This window comes from Peromyscus californicus, unplaced genomic scaffold, assembly GCF_007827085.1.
Source record: "Peromyscus californicus insignis strain IS unplaced genomic scaffold, ASM782708v3 Scaffold_10__1_contigs__length_136768540, whole genome shotgun sequence".
Taxonomy (NCBI): domain Eukaryota; kingdom Metazoa; phylum Chordata; class Mammalia; order Rodentia; family Cricetidae; genus Peromyscus; species Peromyscus californicus.
The window spans coordinates 30,494,698-30,507,700 of record NW_026294391.1 but is presented as its reverse complement, the minus strand read 5'-3'; the positions used below and the strand labels follow the sequence as shown (position 1 = coordinate 30,507,700).

The 13,003-nt window shown below is 36.9% G+C and overlaps 1 protein-coding gene across 1 annotated transcript in view; it reads left to right on the top strand.

Annotated features, from left to right (window-relative positions):
- Map3k15 (mitogen-activated protein kinase kinase kinase 15) overlaps nucleotides 1-13,003 on the top strand; it is a 131,443-nt gene that overhangs the window by 18,323 nt on the left and 100,117 nt on the right.

Here is a 13,003-nt window from a genome sequence, read left to right as displayed (position 1 = left end):
ACTTGCCCACCAAAATTTTCCTGGTAATGGAGGAATATGAGCTTGTACCCCAGTTCATATGGGGGCCATGCCTAACATTCTCTGATATAGTAAAAAAGAAATGGGGTGGAATTTCATTTCCTTCTGTTTCTACCTGTTTCTTCCTTAAGTACTGAAGTTTCCAGATTTGCATCAACCAAGTTCCTGTGCTTGCATGGTTTCATCACCATGTTGCTTTGAGCAGGCTTATGAAACTGTCACCCTAGAAACATTTCAACAGCTTGACCCCTCAGAAAGTATACCAAATTACCAAATATATATATATATATATATATATATATATACCAAATATATATATATATTTATTTATTTATACCATATATATATGTGTGTGTGTGTATATATATATATATATATATATATATATATATATATATATATATATATTTCAGCCATGCAGTGGTGATGCATGCCTTTGATCCCAGCCAGCACTTGGGCGGGAAAGGCAGGCAAATCTCTGAGTTCAAGGCCAGCCTGGTCTACAGAGCGAGTTCCAGGACAGCCAGAGCTATACAAAGAAACCCTGTCTCAAAAAACAAAACTAAGAAAACAAAATAATTTATTTTATGTGTATGGTCGTTTTATCTGCATGTCTATTTGTGCACCATGTGTATACATTGTCCATGGAGTCCAGAAGAGAGCATCAGATCCCTAGGAACTGGAATTATAGATGAATGTGTGCTGCCATGAAGGTGCTGGGAATCAAACCGAGGTCCTCTGAAAAGCAGCCACTGCTCTTAACTACTGAGTCATCCCTCTAGCCTACCTGTTGAATGTGCCCCAAGCTGCTTCCCACCCACCTTCTGATATATGGTATATGGTATTGTGTTCTAAGAAACTATAACTTAGATTCAGGAATAAGCCCTTGGAGTATAGCTTCTTTCCCACCAGCCCTTCTAGAAGGAAAGGCTTTCTTGCCACTTTTCCTATTCCACTTGGAGTTAGTTCCTCTAGGGACATGGTGGAAAGGGCCCAGGAAATGAGGTTCTTAGCAGGATAGTCTCTTTAGGAGAGTAGGAGCTTTATGTGACTACTTCTTCAGAAGGTCCCACTGAGCAGCTGAGGGACTCAGGATGCCAACAGAATTTCCCACATGAGGTCAACCTTCCTTTGCCACCCAGGGATGACATTTTAGAAACAAAGTGATTACCATTGGAGCATAGATTTATAAACAGGTATTTTTAGAAAATAAGACAGAGTGGTTTGGAGTTTCTCTTCAAAACAGAAATGGGGATATGTATGCCTTTCTGGCATACCCTCCTAATTACCCAGGAATTCTATTAATGTTTGTAGTAATTCTAAGTATAACTTAGCCTCATTCTTCCAGTGTGGTTTGTTTGGGAATAACTTACTCTAGAGGATTTGGCAACAGCTACCTCTGCTACAGTTGGCATTCAATTAAAATTCAGTGCCTAGTATTCAAATGCTTGAGAAAGTACCACAGCATTCAGAAGAATTAAAGAGAATGACTGGAGATAACTTGGAGGAAATAAAATAGCATCAACTAGGAAAGACTAAAGGGAAATAAACTGGGGAGTGCTTGCATTCATGCTCATCCTTCAATATTATCCTCTTTCTGGCAATAAAAGAGAGTTAATTTTTCCATTGCAGATGGGATGTAAATAAGGCAAGCAAAAATGGTTTGCATCAGCAGAATGGGCAGTTTGCAGCTAATGGTGGGTGATTAAACATTAATACAGAATGTCAAAGTAAATTGGTTGAATTTTAAGAGAGTTTGCTCAGTTATCCCTTGTCTGTGGATTGAGTCCTGCAATCATATGACATCAGAGGTTACGAGAGAGAAACTGATAGAAATTTTGGTTTGTGATCACTTTGGAAAGATTAAATACACAGGCACCCCCCGACACACACACACACACACACACACACACACACACACACACACACACACACACTACCACCACAACCACCATAGTCATAGATAGTGAAGTGTAAAGCTTGTGAGTTGGGTATAGACTAAATGTCATACTCTGAGCATGCAAACATGCTGTCATATGTTTAAAATAATTTGTATATACAAGTGAAAATCAAGTTGTTTTGAGGTCTTCAGGGAGTGGCTTGTTGGTTCTAGAATTTTTCCTGAAAGTGCATTGACTTCAAGTTGATGTGAAAGAGGGATAGGCATACGTGTCTTCCTTTTTAGGAGCAATGCTTTATAGGGATTTGAAGGATTATAAATCCATCCCTAGGTTTCAGACTGGAACATCCCTAGCTCTTCTGGGCACCTTTGATTACCGCCTTTTCAGATAATGCTCATATTCTCATGTCCCAGGTTTTTTTATGTTTTATTTAGATATAATGCACACACCATAAATTATACCTGTTTTAAGCCCACTATCTGTCTTAGTGATTTTTGTTAAATTACACAGTTGTTAAGCCATTGCAACAATCCAGTTTTGGAATATTTACATCAATCCCCAAGCTGTCTACTTGCAGACAATCCCTATTCTCACTCTCAGCCTCAAGAAACTGCTAATCTCTGCCATTTTTATAGATTTGTCTTTTCATATAAATGGGTCATGCATAATACATTCTTTTGTGCCTTTCACTTAGCATGATAATTTAAAAATTCATCCATGACATAACGTACACTCATAGTTTTATCTTTTTGTTGATGAATGGCATTCTGCTGTGTAGATATTCCACATTTATTCTCTGTATTCCTCAATAATAGACTTAGGTTCCCACTTTTTGGATTTGCACACTGCCACTATGAACATTCAAGTACAGGTCTTTGTGTAGACATGTGTTCATCCTCTTGGATAGATACCAGGAGTGAAATTTCTGAGTTGTGGTGTGTGTGTGTGTGTGTGTGTAAAATATATATATATATATATATATATATATATATATATTTAATATATATGTGATATATAACTTATCACAATGATTCTAAACTGGCTGTACTATTTTACATTTCTACATGAACTGAGAGGTCCAGTTTCCTCCTAGCCTCACCCAATTCCTGGTGCCTGCCTTGTATGTGTGTCTTTTCATTATAGCTATTTTAGTGAATATGATGTGATAGTTCTGTGATTTTTTTTTTAGTTCTGTGATTTTAATTTACATTTCTATACTGACTAGTGATATTGACCATCTTCATTTTCTTATTAATATTAGCTAGTTACAGTTTTTTTAGACTTACTTATTTTTATTTTATGTGGATTAGTGTTTTTGCTAGCATGTATGTCTGTGTGAGGGTGTCAGATCTTGGAGTTAACAGACAAGTGTAAGCTGCCATGTGGGTACCTGGAATTGAACCTGGGTCCTTTGGAAGAACAGTCAGTGCTACTAACCGCTGAGCCATCTCTCCAGCCCCTACAGTTTTTAATGGTAAAAATTATTTTTCTGTTTTCTTTTTTCTTTAGACATGGTTTCTCTGTGTAGCTTTGGTGCCTGTCCTGGAACTCACTCTGTAGACCAGGCTGGCCTCGAACTCACAGAGATCTACCTGCCTCTGCCTCCCAGGTGCTGGGATTAAAGGTGTGAGCCACCACCGTCCAGCTGGTAAAATTTCTTTTCTAGTCATTTCCCCTTTTTTAATTGGATTGTATACTTACTATGAGTTGTTAAAGATCTTCATATATTCTGTAACCAAGTGCCTCATCAGAGGCTTTATAGATTTTTTTGTTATTGATTTGACACAGGGTTTCATGTAGCCAGGACTGACCTTAAACTTACTATGTAGCAAGGGATGGCCTTGAACTCTTGATCTTTCTGCTCCTCCCTTTCCAGTGCTGGAAATTATCATAACTGGAGCTCCACTCAATATTCATGCATTCTCCGTCATGACAGCATATCCTCAAACCATGAGTCAAAAATAAAACCTTCATTAAGTTGCTTTTGTGAGGTGTTTTGCAACTGCAATATAAAAAGTAACAAAAGTAACAAACATAATCTCTTAACATTATTAAGTTTTCTAATCCATGAACATGGGCTATCTTTCTATTTATTTTGGTTGTCTCATTTCTGACAGCAAGTGTTTCATAGTTTTCAGAATATGCATTTTTCACCTCCTTGATTTAAATTCAATTAAACTTTATTATTTTGATTGTTCTTATAAATGGAACTGTTTATTTTTCTGAACTGGTTATAAAACACTTTTCACAAAGATATTTTAATACCACATTTAGTTCATAATTCAGGTATTTGAAAACTACAAGGTTTTTTTTTGTCAGAGTTCTAAGAAAACAACTTCTCACTTTTGCTGTATTTTTTATCTATAGCATGTTTATATTATGGTAGATCAAGATTGCGTCTTTGTGGAAGAAACAAGATTGAAAATATAGCCAGCCCTGAGGCTGTTTAGTCTAGTCAACCTTGGAACTTCCTGGTACTTTGTCAGTTGTGTGCATAATCTAAAGGTATTCTGCAACTCCTTTTGTTCTAATATTCCTTTTCATGGGTTGATTTATATGAATCGCTGGAAGCAGAGTCTGAGACTTGATTTAGGGTCCAAGCAGCTTATTAAGAAGTGCCCTTGGGGTCCACACTGGGCAAGGGAAGGGAATGAAGCCAGATTGAGCAGAGAGATGAGTGGAACTATGATGCTGGCCCATTGATAGTGATAGCTGTGGTCACGTTCCCTTGGAGATCTGAGCTTGGAAGGGCTTTTCTGTGCTGTCTTGGGTTATCATGAGATGCCCAGGTTTTCACACTCTTGTATTCATATACCCATGCAAGGAGTATAACTTTGGGTGAGGTACATCTTGCCACTGATAAAGTTCCAGAAGGGTTTGACAGCAGAGCTGGTCTGCTGAAGAGCTCCCAACTGATGGGGATCTGAATAATGCACCTGGGTATGCACTGCATTATAAACATTTCATTGGAGAAATAATATAAGTATGGAAGTCATATGTACATCAAGAGCAAGGAATGCATTCCTCAGGCTGATAAGCACAGAAATAATTTTTTTCAATTGAATTGAAGGTTTATTACCTGAAAACTACATAACTTTAACAGAGAGGAGAGATGGAGACCTATATTGTCGCTATATCTCAGGAGAATTATTGGGTGGTATGTTCCATTTTATGTTTATAAAAGAAATTGTTGAAAGAACGCTAGACCTCATTTTCACTTGTCATGCCCTAATGCCAGAGTTCAATTGTTTTGTACATAAGAGTTAAATTTCCAAGCTAGAATCACATTATTAAAAAGTACTATTTTATTAAAAACTAATCTGGTTCTTGACCTTTGGACTAGGTGATTATTTTTCTCTGGAAAGTAAGATTTTAGAGAAACTCATTGTTCCTGTTCAAGTGGTTATCTTTATAATCCCAATGAATTGAAAATTCTTTGAGAAACACATGCTGGCAATATTGGGAGCATTGTTTTAAATTCTGGACAGCTTCTCCAACATATGGGTATAGTTAAACCTAAGTTCAAGGATAACAGAATTTTTCCTAGTCCTTTTCTCTTCCCCCTTACCATGCCATGGCTTCAGAGCCAAAATTATCAAATGTGATGTCTTAGTTTCTTTTCCTGTTGCTGTAATCAAATACTCTAACAAAACAACTTCAGGGAGAAAGGTTCTATTTGGACTCACAGTTTGAGAGTACAGTTTTTGTACCATTGTAGGAAAGCAGCTGGTCATACCACATCCACAGGAAGGAGGAGAGGGGAGAAGGAAGAGAGAGAGAGAGAGAGAGAGAGAGAGAGAGAGAGAGAGAGAGAGAGAGAGAGAGAGAGAGAAATTAATGCTCCCATTCAGCTCCCTTTCCCCATTTATGCAGTCCAGGGGCCCATCCAAAAAATGTTGTCCCCCACAGTGAGCAGGTATTCTCACCTCAGTGTAATCAAGATAATTCCCCAGAGACCCATCTCCCAGGAGATTTTAGATTTTACTAAATGACAACACTAGCATGCTTAATATAAGGGGTTTGATGGACTCTGGTAAAAGAACAATTAAATTGCTCTTTTCTCTTCCATGTCCTTTGGGTTTTCTGAGTTCAAATAAAAATTTCTACCAGTTTTAGCAAAGACTCAATTTCAAGCAAGGCCACAACCCACAGTAGATGGAGAATGAATAATTTACTTTTTACATAGTGATGGTCAGTTTTAATTGTTAACATGACATAATCTAGAATCACCTGGGAAGAGTGATTCTAATCTCATGGATCGTCTTGAGCAAGTTGGCCTGTGGAGGGGGGTTGTCATAATTGTGTTAATTAGTATGGGACAACTCAGTCTAAATGTGGAAGGGGTACCATTCCCTGGGTTTGGAGCCTGAGTTGTGTAAGAAGAGATACAGTTGAGTAGTAGGCTTGCTAGGACATTCTTAGACTATCAATCACACACAAACTCTGCCTTTTTTGTATTTGATTTCTATGTCTTCTGTCATTTCTACCTCGCCTCAAATCTCTGTTAGAGGTTTTTTTTGTCTCTTTTTCTCATTCCTGTGATCTTATTTTTTCTTATAGGTAAGAGTGCTTTGGATGTACAAACCATAAAACTTGTCTCTTTACCTCTTAACTATCACAAGACCAATGTCAGAACCACATGATTGGTATTAAATTGTACCTACTAACTGAAGAAGTCTTTATAATGCAAGACAGCAATACAATTTCTTTAAGGCATGATTCACAGAGCATAGAATTTACAGTACCCACCTATTTGTTTAAGGCATCTTATTAAGATTTATTTAGAGATTTTCAGAATTATGCTGAAGTAACAGTTTCCTGAATCCTTAAAGAAGAGAAAAGGCCTGAGATTTGTTTAGCTCTGTAGTCATCTGGGAGTCAGTTGCTTAGTTAACTTTGCTGGGTTTAGGTTTCCTCATGTATTAGAACAATTAATTGGGTGGCTTCTGAGCTTTGTGCCAGCTCTGAAATACAAGATATTTTCATTTCCCTTGAAGTGGCACACTTATCCTATTGAAATTCTTTATAGCTTATGTGCATTTGTTCCTCTTTTGACCATATACGTACAAGAAGAGTAACATTATAGAATGTTCTTTGAATTGATCTTGAAAAAACAAAACCAGACTATATTTTCCTAGATAAACACTTGTGTTGACTTCAAATTTTTCTAAAAGGTATTTTTAGAAAAATATTTATGAAGCTTACACAAACATTGTAAATATTATTTTTGGATTGCTATCAACTTGGACTTTCTTTCTCAATAAGTTGACCTTGTCATATATGGTCACATTAAATAATTTTTTTTTTGGTTTTTTGAGACAGGGTTTCTCTGTGTAGCTTTGGGCCTTTCCTGGATCTCGCTTTGTAGACCAGGCTGGCCTTGAACTCACAAAGATCCGCCTGGCTCTGCCTCCCGAACGCTGGGATTAAAGGTGTATGCCACCACTGCCCAGCAAAATAATTTTTTAAAAGTATTCCAATATGTTCGTTAGTTTGGTAACTTTTCTCAGTCAGTCTTCTGGACTTTTTTTTTATTTTAATTTTCACTAAGGACTTATGAAACACTTGAATTATAAGATATGAGATTCTGAAGTCTCATATTCTGCTAGCATTCATCTGCAAGTACTCAGAACTCAGTTTATTTTGGATTTCCTAAATCACTCTTTGCCCTTAATGAGTTTTTTCCTCTTCTGACCTGAATAAATATTTGTGTCAGTATAATTTTTTTTCTGGAAAGTCAAGTGTAAAAGTTACTCATTTTAAAGTTAACTTGTACATACTGTAGTTGCTCCAAAGAATTCATTCATAAACCCTGTGTTGCTGACAACTAATTTTGCTACCTGCTTCTAGCCATAAATAAAAGTAGGTGCTAGTATAATGGGGGCCTTGGTTTGTGTTTTCATTCTAGAATTGGATTATCAGCCACCTTGCCTAAAGCATTTGTAGCAGAAACAGCTGAGGAGCAATCCTAGCTGTCCTTAGTTAATAGTCATGATTGAATGTAGTGGATGTGATAGCTAGCTCTAATTGTGAACTTGGGCCAGCAAGACGTCTCAGCAAGTAAAGGCATTTGCTGTTAAGCTTGATGACCTGAGTTCAATCCCTAGAACCCACATGATAGAAGGAGAAAACCAACTCTAGCATGTTGTCTCCTTATTGACACACATGCTATGGCACAGTGAAGCCCTGTTACTTACACACACACACACACACACACACACACACACACACACACACACACACACACACTCCAATATATTTAATTCTGCATTTGATACAACCTAAGAATCAACCAGGGAAGAGTCTCAGTGAACACTTCTCCAGCTTGAGTTAGCTTACAGACATTCTTGTGAGAGGTTTTCTTAGTTTGGCTAATTGAGATGGGAAGGTCCACCCTGAATGTATGTGGCACCCCCATTTCATGGGCAAGGTCCTGCATTTTAAGGGAGCTAAATACTAAGCATGTCCATATATTCCTCTCTGCTCTTTACTGTGGCTATAACTAGCTGCTTCAAGTTCCTGCCTTGACTTCCCTGCAATAGTGGACTGTAACCTGAAATTGTAAACTGAAGAAAAACAAAAACAAAAAACCTTCTCCTTTAAATTGCTTTTGTCTCAGAGTACTTTATCACAGCAAGAGAAATGAAACTTTAAACAAAGGATAACTGAGTGGAAGCTCCAGAATGCTCTGCTTTCTGAGGCTGTCCTGAAGAATCCAGGCAACTGCTTCAGAATGAGCAGTACCCTACAATCATTGAAAGCTTTATCTGTGAATCCCAGGTCTACAGCTAAGACATTCTGTGTGTGCATTTGCAAATAATCATGAGTAGTAGTTCTTAGCCTACAGGGAATAATATACCCTCCTGTTTTAAGCTGCAGGAATCTGTGACCTTTGGATTTTGAGAATATGTTTTATATGCTTAAACACAACGGTTTATAAAGAAAATTATATTGAATTATAGTCAAGGTAATTTAAAAAGGAATACATAATAACCTCCATGCTACTGTAAAAATTATTAAATAAGATTAAACAGAAGGTCTAGAACAATCATAATTTTGTAGTAGTGATGAGTATTAAAAGTTATTTTGAGGTGTCTATAGGCACTGATAGGAAAAAGTCCATTATTTCTATTAGTGACAAAGCTTTTGGTCTTGCTAATACTATTAGAGCAATTTTACCTACATTCCTAATGATGTGTTACATTTCACTTGAAGGCACATGATGACAAAGATTAAATTGGTCTCATTTGGGTTCAAAAACTTCAAGAATTAATGGATCCCTTGGTACAAAAGTCCTAGTCTGTTTTAGAGCTACTGTGCTTAGCTATTGCTTGTTGGATGCCCACTGTTTGCAAAGCATGTCACAAAAATGCCCATATTTAAACTACCACATGTTGAAGTTGATGCTATTGTTGTCCCCATTTTAAAGAAAAGCAAACTAAATTTCAAATATGTAAGTTCATTTTCCAGGGTCATCCATCTAGATTGAATCAGAGCTGCTACTCTATCCTTGGCCCTTTGAATTTTTCAGGTTGCTGTTTTTGAGTTGAAATGAGATTGCTTTTTTCAATATTAATGTGTTTCTTTTTCACCTAACTTCACAAAAATGAAAAACAAAACATGGCCTGCTTCATCTGAGAGGGTGATGAAATTGGCACATCTTCCTCCCCTGCTGATACAGAGATAAATTTTTATTGGTACCTTGGCTACACACACAACACAAAACAAACAAATACAAACCTTAAGTTTCTTTTATAAATTTTGCCCCTCAGTAACTATCTTTAGGAAAAGACCACAGTACAAAGATGTAATATGGAAATATGTTCATCTTGAAGTAATACTTAAAAATCTTCAAATCAAACTGAAAGTAACACAGTAAGATAATGTATTAGGTAGGCATTAAAAGTTACGACATTTAAGACTATGTAAACTTTTGTAATGAGTGCTTCTGAAAACCTGGTATTTAACCTAGTGGTAGTATAGGACACTGTTCACAGTTTGATATTTACTTATGGAAAAAATTTTGAAAAATTCATTTTCTAGTCTAGAAACTAGAATCTTAAGAGGACAGACCTAAGCCCTCAATGTCAAAAACCAGTGGTTGTTCCTTGGTCTCCTGACCTCACTCACTCTACCATAATCATCCTTTTAGGAATATTTAGAGTATCTAGGATAAGATTTACATATCAATGTGGCCAGAATACTAGTTGTGATACCTCTTCATGGAGTAAACTAAGCTGCTTTTGTTAAATTTATTTTAATTGAGCTGGATTCTTGAGATTATTTCATTTATAACTGTAAGTTTGAAATAACTGATTCTGGTTCACTATTGAACATATACTATGCTAATCCCTGTTTTTCTCTTTAATTTCTTGTCTGTCCACCCACAAAAGCCTGAATGTGTTCTGTCATTTGAAGATGTGTGGGGCCCACTCTTCCTCATTGTAAGAAGTAAAGCAGCACACTCAAAAGGCTACTTTCATTTGGAGTTCATGAATTACTTTTAAAAATGTAGTCATTACTCCCAATGTCTTTCTGACAAATTTCTTAAACTTTGGGATGGTTTCTGAAAGATTTTCTCAAAGGAAGTATTTTTACCTTCCCAAGTGTTAAGATTCCTGCTTTCTCTTCAGTCCTGTTTATTAAACTCACTGAACTGATTTCGGAGTTCATGCATTTCCTCTCTTTCTTCTTATTTTTCTCTAACAGTAGCTAAACATTTGTTCCCAACTCAGCTCCTCTCCTAGCTGCAGGGAAGCCTTCATTGGTCGCTGCTGCTATTGGCTCTGCCTTCTAGAGCAAGAACCTGTCATAGCACACATCCTGCTTGTCAAAATGCTGTTTTCACACCTTATTAGGATTTCAGCAGGACTAGAGCAAAGTTTACTCCTATGCTATTTTTGAAAATAGGTTTGCTAAAGGAATAAGGGAAGCAAGATTTCAGCAGAAATGTTTGTTTCAGAAGTCTAGATAAATAGATTCCGTTCTTGTGCCTTTAATCTGCCTCCATGTTACAGAGGCCTGGGATTATTTAATTGTGATATTTATAAATGTTTTTGATGTCTTTTGTTTTGCTGTAGTGTCTCACACCATTGCTCAGACTAACCTGAAATTTATTAATGTGGCCCCAATTCTCAACAGTCTTCCTGCTTCAGCCTCCTGGGTGCTGGGATTATGGAAGTGAACCACCATATCTGGCTTAATTATGTCTTTTAAATGAAAATGATAAGAAAATGTAGATGTGTATGTACATATGTTTATGGTAGGGAGGAATTATATTCATTTTTCTGTGACGTTTTTGATTCTTTCCATTTATCTGTGGATTCAGGTTACCATTTGGTGTCTTGTCTTTATTCCAGTACAGTTTTATTCCCACCTGTATGTATTTTGTTCTTGTTGTCAAATACATTATATTTCTGCATTTGATTTTTAAATCAGTTAAGAGAAGAAATTAAGCTATCACACAGCATTTTATTTTTACAGTGCTAAAGATCACACGGTAGGCAAACAGTCTACCACAGAGCAATTTCCTTAGTCCTTGGTTCTTTGAGACTTGGTAGAGCCAACGAGCTCAACCTGGCCTTAAAATTGTTAGGTATCCCAGAATAGCCTTGAATGTACAGGCCTCCTACTTCTGCCTCTTAAGTGCCAGGGTTATAGGTGTGTGCCAATACCTATAAATGCATTTTCTAGCCCTTCCTAGCACAATGAATGTCATCCCAACACCTTCATTGTTTCTCATAAAAAGTCAGATAATATCTTACTAGAATTCCTTTATCCATGTCATTTTTTCTTGTTGCTTTCAAGATTTTCTCTCTTGTCTTTGTACGGATTTGTATGTATATATGCAAATATGTGTGCAGGTGTAAGTGCATATGGAGGCTAGAGGAGGATGCAAGGATGCCTTATTATTACTCCCTGCCTTAGGTCTTTGAAACTGGCTTTATCATCAAGCCTGGAGCTGGGCTAGCAGCCAGCGATCTTCCTGTCTCTGCCCCTAACAGCTCTGGGTTTACAGGTATGCACCCATGCCTGACTTTTTATGTGGGTGCTGGATCTAAACTCAGCTCCTCATGTTCGAATAGCACGGGCTCTTATCCACTGAGCCATCTCTCCAACCTGATCTTTCAAGATTCAGGATATAGTGTGCCTGAGTTTAGACCTCTGTCTTCAGACTGCTTGAAATTCATTGAGTTTCTTAGTTATGTAGAGTTAATGTTATTCATCAAATTTAGGAAATTTTCAACAATTATTTCTTTGAACTTTTTTCTGTTTCTTTATCCCTTGGGGACTCTATTATATATTGTATATGCTGGTTTATTTAATGTTATCTCACATTTGATTAACACTCTGTACATAGTTCTTCATCCCTTTTACTCTGTTCTTCAGGTTGCATTAATGAGCTATAACTCTATCTTGAGGTCTGCTTACCTGGACCTCCTCCAGTGAAGTTTTCATTTTGGTGATTGAATTTTCCCACTTCAGAATTCTCATTTGGTTCTTTTTATTGTTTTACAATAACTTCTGTTTATACATACTCTCTATTTGAGATATTATTATTATGTCTTCCCTTTTGGGCTTTGCTTAATTCTGCTTTACACTCTTTAACATTTATTTATTTGTTTGTTTGTTTGTTTGTTTTGTATGTATGGGTATGCATGTTGTAGCACCTGTGGTGAGGTCAGAGGACAGCTTGCAAGAGTGGGTTCTCTCCTTCCACCCTGAAGGTCCCAGGATTGAATTCAGGTAGTCAGTGCTTTCAGGAGGCAACTTTACCCACTGCACCATCTGGCTGGCCCTGGTTGTTTATTTTTAATTAACATACAGAATATGTTTCATTACGGTATTTTTAGACGTGGTTTGTCTTTGTCAATCTTCCTGCTCCCATTTTCCCCTCTCGGCTTCCTGCTTTCTACCCTTTCACGGTTTCCCTTAGTTCTTTAAACATTTATAATAGCTGTTTAAAAGTCATTGTCTTCTAAGTTCAGTATTTAGGTCCTTTCAAAGGCAGATAATGCTGCCTTTTCTTTTTCCTGTATTATGATTTACCCTGTCATATTTCTTTGTGTATTTTTTGTGTTTTG